This window comes from Haplochromis burtoni, unplaced genomic scaffold, assembly GCF_018398535.1.
Source record: "Haplochromis burtoni strain Fernald_Lab_line unplaced genomic scaffold, NCSU_Asbu1 Contig_373, whole genome shotgun sequence".
Taxonomy (NCBI): Eukaryota; Metazoa; Chordata; class Actinopteri; order Cichliformes; family Cichlidae; genus Haplochromis; species Haplochromis burtoni.
Window position 1 is genome coordinate 337,110 of NW_024582734.1, and position 6,676 is coordinate 343,785.

General features: G+C 44.6%; 1 protein-coding gene across 1 annotated transcript in view; it reads right to left on the bottom strand.

The window, feature by feature from the left end:
* Positions 1-5,452, bottom strand: part of gapdhs (glyceraldehyde-3-phosphate dehydrogenase, spermatogenic) — an 11,484-nt gene extending 6,032 nt beyond the window's left edge. Inside the window, 1 exon segment of the mRNA NM_001286294.1 lies at positions 5,421-5,452. The gene's annotated coding sequence lies outside the window, so the exon portion shown is untranslated.
* Positions 5,453-6,676: the final 1,224 nt, after the last annotated feature.

Sequence of the window (6,676 nt, forward strand, 5' to 3'; positions counted from 1 at the left end):
AGAGAGCGTGTGTGTGTCTACACAAATGTGTGCATGTCTCTCTGACAAGCAAGTAGGGCAGGTCGTGGATCTGGTGAAATGCATTGTGGGAGCACTTTAAATAGAATAAAGGGAGTGCCAGATTATGATGAATAATCGCTCTCTTTCTTTCACGCAAAAATAACTGTACATGAGACTCTGGATTATTTTCACCTGGATGTATCTGCTGTAGTCATTAAAGCAGAGAGGAGCGGCACTATTTGTTTCCAGTCAGAATCAATTTATCGAACAGCCTGCCAGCAGTGATGTGATGCGACCCGTGATGGCCTCAGTGCTTTCAGTTATTAGACTTCTTGTCTCCACGTTTGCAGCACCGTCCTCTGAAGGCAAGAGCGGCCATTTTGTGTTCTGCTGCTTGCATCCACACACAAGGTCACCAAGACAAAAAAAAGATGGAGAGGGGACAAGAGAGAGGGAGAAGGTCCAGTGTGACCGCGCAGTTCTCAGGTTTCACCTTTTGTGCATTCACAAAACACTGCAGGGTCCCCCCCTCCACCTCTCTCTGCCCTTGTTGCCTGTTTCACAGTTCATATCCCTCCTCGATTTTCGCTCTTCTTGCTCCAAGTTTTTCCAACACAGAGCAGCTGCCTCGGGCAACCATAACAAAACAGCCGCTCTCTTACTTTTTAAGAGGCTTTTATACTGAACTAAAGATAGAAAATGGAATAGCAGGGCGCTCACAAGGAGACAGATCTTTGCAGGACGGCATGATGGAGCACATACTAAAGACAGACTCATGTCATGGCAGGCACTTCTGTCATGACACGATGAAGGTCGCTGGTATCAGGCTGCATGCATCACTATTTAGTAGTCCATTTGAGGAGCACTATGATAACCAGTAAAACTCTTTGCATCATGCTAATGGTGAGGTATATTACATTACACTTTGTAAGGTTTTTGTGCAACAATTACAACACCATAGTTTCACTAAAGGTTGCCTAAATTGCACCAGGTTTTTATTGCGCATATCTACCGAGGACATTGCATTTGAATTTACCGTCAGCCCAAACAGCACTGGTCTGTTATTACCCACCCCCCAAGAGTGCTCGCACAGACGCGCCACATCTCACAAAGACAGCACTGTGCAGGGCGGAGAGGTGATATGCTGGTAACTGCAGCTTCCAATCTGCTGATACTCATTCAATTGTTCAAAGAAGGAACATAAGCCTTCTATACTTTTCTGACCATGCATTGCACGCAGATGCACCAAACTGTGTGTTTGGCATTTACAGAAAGACAGACTGACCTGAGGAGTCAATGCAAGACTGGGAAAAAATTGAGATCTGATCTAAATGTAGGTGAACAAGGCTGCTCCAAGAAATTGGTGGTGAAAATCGTTCTGAACAGGTGAAAGGAATAAAAAAACGAATGGTATTAAAGCTTAGATCATACTGAATAGCTGGACATATGGTGCATGCTTGTTCTGACCTGCACTTCGAGCTGTTATCCCTCCCTTACTTTTGCTGGCTCCATGAGTTCCACACATTTGCCCTCTGCTCATTCCCACCACCCAAACTAATCATTAAAATTCACCACCCTCCCTCCATCCCTCTATTTGTCGCCGCCCTTTTGTCTGCATAACCCCACCACCACCGACACAGACTCCCCCAACCCCCAAGGCTTTGGCCTATATTCCTCACGCAGGTTTATGCAGAGGGGGTGCAGAACAGGGGCCCCTCCAGTGTTTGCTGTACGTGCACTGGAGGGACTGTTGAGGGAGAGAGATGACTCATAACTATTCGACCAGAAAAAGGACAAAGACGATCGTCTGCAGCAGGTGGAAAAAAATAAATTCTCAAAATTGAGAGCGGACGCGTAAGTGAAAGGAGTAGAGGGGAGTGGAGCATAATGACACAGCATTTCTTTCCTTCTGTGCACATCTTTTACAGCGTCGAGCGCCTACGATTGACAAAACAAACACTGATTGTGTTTCTTCAAAATATGTCTCCTTTGAACAACATACGATCTGCAGGGACTTGCTACAAACCCTTATATGGACATAAGTTTGAGGTAGCACAGATGTTCTGCTACGTAACACTGTTCACACACATGAGACGGAGCTGAAGGAGAGACACGGCTCACTCTATTGACTGCATGGGAGGCAGACTGAAGCTAATTTTCTCGCTCTTTGGTTTGCTTTGGTGCATTCATTGGAAGCGCTTCCATCTGAAAGATTTGTCAGTGAGTGAGTGAACTCACTGACTCTGACAGGGCTTTTCCTGCCCACTAACTCCTCTGGCTTTCCTCCTTCATTTGCCCTTATTTTGCAACCCCTCCCCCACAGTTATCTATCCCCCTGACACACCCTCGCTCTCTCTCCAGTGGTTTTCCACTGCAGTAGGTTGATTGGCCAGAGGCCGGGCGCACTATCCAATTAGGTAATGTCTTCTGTTCTTGCCCGCTTCTGGATGATTTGCAAAAATCAAACAAGTCGCAGTGAGCTATACTATTATGTTATTATTCTGAGAGAACGCCATAAAAATGTTCGTATCACTTTCACTATGCACTGCTGGGCACTATAGAGTTAAAGTTATATGGGAAAAGGCAAACTATTACTGCAATTTCCATTCCAATAAGGGCTTTTCCCCTATTTCACTATTTTACTGTTGTATTTTGGTGTTGTAATTAATATACCGGCCTTCTGTGGACAGGGACAGGCCGATAAGAAGACCTACTTTTCTATTAGGCATTTAATTAGTGGCAGTCAATTGTCTATTCCTATGACCAGATACACCAGCTTTGATAAGATGAATACAATGAGGGCTATAATGGTTTGGTAATCCACTAAAACTTGTATAGAGTTTGTGCACACACCGGCCATCATGAATTAGTAAAGCCTGTGCTGTATCAAACTGCAGAGGACTCAGCAGAAGGACACGTGACTCCCTGATCCCAGTTATGCTGATCACAGACACACACAGTCCTCCCAGCACTAATTTGTGACTGGTTTTTAAGTGTTAGTCCCTGTCTTTTGCCTCCTTCTATATCATAAGCTAAGCCACAGCACGTTGGTAAAATGATGCGGTGTTCTCTGCTTGTCTTAAAAAGATGTTGGTTATGCAAAAATCCACATACTATAACTTATATTATAACTGTAATATCCATAAGAAGTGCTGTGCTGAATAAGTGAGGCAATCTTACATCCACATGCTCTACTTCCTACATTTTTCAAGAGTTTATTTCCTCAAATTGGGGGCAGTTACGCACAGAGCGCTGAATCACTCTGGAGTTCCTTCTCGCTCAGACAACCTAAAAAAGATTGCAGGGTGATAAGACGTCTGCAGAGCACAGTCAAGTGGGACACTCACACCAACCTCAGCCTGTAATCCACTAAACTCCTTCGAGTGGAAAACCTGAATTAATCTAGAAACAGCGACTCATAAGTGCTTCAAGAATGACTCAAGGCTACTTGTAAATCTGTGTCATCGCAAAACTAACTTTTAGTAGAGGGGACAACCCACCATCTACAGGATGTGGTAATTTAATGTGGGTAGGGTTTTACCCACAAGTACCTGGGTCTAAAATGAGTGGTTCAAGGTAGGGAATATTTTCCGGCATGACTAACGTGGCTTGATAGCATTCTTCCTGCAGACAGCACACGAAAATCAAGCCCACATTTACACCCAACACCAAAGAGGCCACATGAGCCCCTGCTTTTCTACATCTTAGTAATTACATGGTTGAACTCCACCTCAGGATAGCATGTCCCGTGTGTTACTGGCAGAGAATAGCTAAACTCCCCGGCATTAATTTTAAATTCTATATTTCTTTACTCTGTAGAAGAAATAAATCTAAAGGAAAAGGTCATCATCGGTCATGCACATCACCTGAAGGCCTCTTGACAGCACAGGGTGTGACTACAGTGCTTAGCATGACTGCTAAGGATCCTAAGATACTGTGACCTTCAGCGTAGAGCAGTATGAGCTAACGTGTGAGTGCCCCTTCATGGTTGAAATCTCAATAAATGATTTCAGGCTGACAAAGGAGTCTAAGATGAAACATTACTGGCTGATCGGTATCAGCACTGGAGCTCTGGGCCTGCTGTGACCTTCACTAGCTGGAGGGATGACCTTCAACAGTCAACCATGGCTCCATCTGCATGTAGCCCACCACACCTGCATATGAAATCAATCAGCAGCAAAAACACTGTTCACCTTAACTAATAACCCAACATCGTGGTATTTATTACTACAAAAACAATGTATTACTACACAAATACTGACAAACATCACGATTCTCTGGAGTTTAAAATAATGAATTCACGCTTGTGATCTCATTATAATTCTCCTGTACTGAACTAATCTGACCTTTTCTATTAGTAACGAATTGAACAATAACTGTATCCTGTATCCTGTATGCTTCTGTGCCATTAAAGGAGAACACGGGCCTCCTAAGCAGAGAACTGCATCAACAGGTCAGTCCAGTCTGGAGTAAACTGCGGCAGAATCATGCGACACTGCGCCGTCAAGAGGGGGGAGTTGCAGCCTCCTCCTCTCTGCCATGAAATAAACCATAGCTTATTCATTTTGTCCATTCGCTCATCTCTGAGGCCTCTGCCTCATGTAGGCTGCAGTAATTGCAGGCGCACAGCTCAGCTGAGAATGGCGGAACGTCGACTGACTTCATGGTGAAGACAGGAGGAAGCACGTAGCGTCACCTTCATCTACTCATCCTCCACCTTCAAGTCCCTACATCCCTGTGCATCACTGCGGGACATATTCATTCAAACATCTGCCTCCTAACTCTACTGATCAGTATGCTTCTGAGATAGGCTTCATTTTTCTATTGGGTTACATAACATGGAGACTAATCCACTTCCGCAGATGCAGCACTCCGAGCTGCCAATGTCACGTTACCCGCTGAGACGAATGAATGGAGCAAACTTAATACACGACAATTACGTCATGATAATTCACAGTGCAGTCTAATTGGGATTGTTTTAGTTTTTCGGGATTTATTTCTTAATTGAAGCCACATTATGTTAAAAAATGGCGCAGACAGAACACATAACACAACAGCCTGCCTCTCTCCAGACTGCAAGGCCACGGCCGCATCCTCTCTTCCTGTACAATACAAGCGTGAACCCTGCCAAAAATGACACACTTAATAAACCATAAACCACCCCTGCAGCACACGTGGGGCCTATTTCCTCTCATTCTGCACCACTTCGACGTTTTATGTGCCCGACTTAATGAATCGTGGATGCAGGGCGATGATAAGCTCACCAGCTTCCGCGAGTCACGTAGCTACATCCTGAAAGAGGAGTGAAACACTGAAAGTAGAGCGGAATTCATTTCTTCCACCTGAATACTTAAAAATACTTGAAAGTCAGACGTTAGTTGGGTCCTTGCGCTGAAAAGCAAAGCGGTGTAGCGGCTTACCTCACGGATGATGCTTCTTGAGTTGTGTGCGCAGTTCACCGAGGCGCCTTCCGCTTTTATATTAGACACGTGACTCGGGAAGCCTGGTCGCCCTGGCGACGTGACGTCATGCCATCTTCTGTCAGGACTCCATTCTGAACGCGTACATGCTCACGGTCTCTCCTCGCTGCCATAGTAACGGAAGAATGAATCGTCGGTGTGGTTAACGTCTTTATTCACAGAGCCTGTTCGCAGGGCAGGATCGAGGGTTGCGTAGAGGATGAAAGGTGACATTCATAAGAATATCAAAAGAAATGCACAGACAGGAAGAGCGAGGCTGGCAGGACGCCAGCGATGAAATGATGAAGATTTTGGTCCGATGTCCCAAGATGCTCAGCGGTTACACGAGGCTCTGATGTAACATAATGGGGCACATTTGCTTTAATAAAGCTGTTACAGGCTACATAGGAACAATTCATGAGCCCGCACTAGCTGGTTTAGATCGCAAAAGTGCGAGTTAAGCATACAAAGTAACTAGGCTGGTGACACTCTACGTGTGGGAGGGTAGGATGGAGGGCCAAACGCCTCGATTGTGCATTGATCTGACTGCAGACTGGCCCTCCTATGGAGGGCAGTTAGTGTGTGAGAGAGCCCATATGGATGTATGCAGCGATATGTAGGGAGCCCTGGACATGTCATGTAGTCATACATGAAGACTTGAACTGGACTAATCGACTATGATCGTACGACCAATATGCAATAAAATACAGTATCCCGCATAATGATACTACTACTACTAATAATAATAATAAAACACACACACACGTAAATATGCTAGCTCTGTTCTTTCTTCTTTTCTTCAGATCACATGTCAGACTAAGAACAAGCCTACGTGAGGCAGGATGCGTGCAGTCATAAAATGGGAAATCCCTGCAGTGCAGTAGGAGGGACGTTATTTGCACATGCTTCACATCCCCCTTTCGAATTTCGTCAGTATAGATTCAGTGTTTGGTTTCAGCATCGTACAGCAAGCTGCTCCGTCTAGAGGATGTCGTATAATGAAAGTGACGAATCATAACGAATCTGTAACTTGTTTAGCTCACATAGCCTCATAGTTACGGTAAAAAGCTATGAAGGCTATGAAGCATCGGAAATAAATCCGAAATAAGGACTAACAGCGCCATCTATCTATCTATCTATCTATCTATCTATCTATCTATCTATCTATCTATCTATCTATCTATCTATCTATCTATCTATCTATCTATCTATCTATC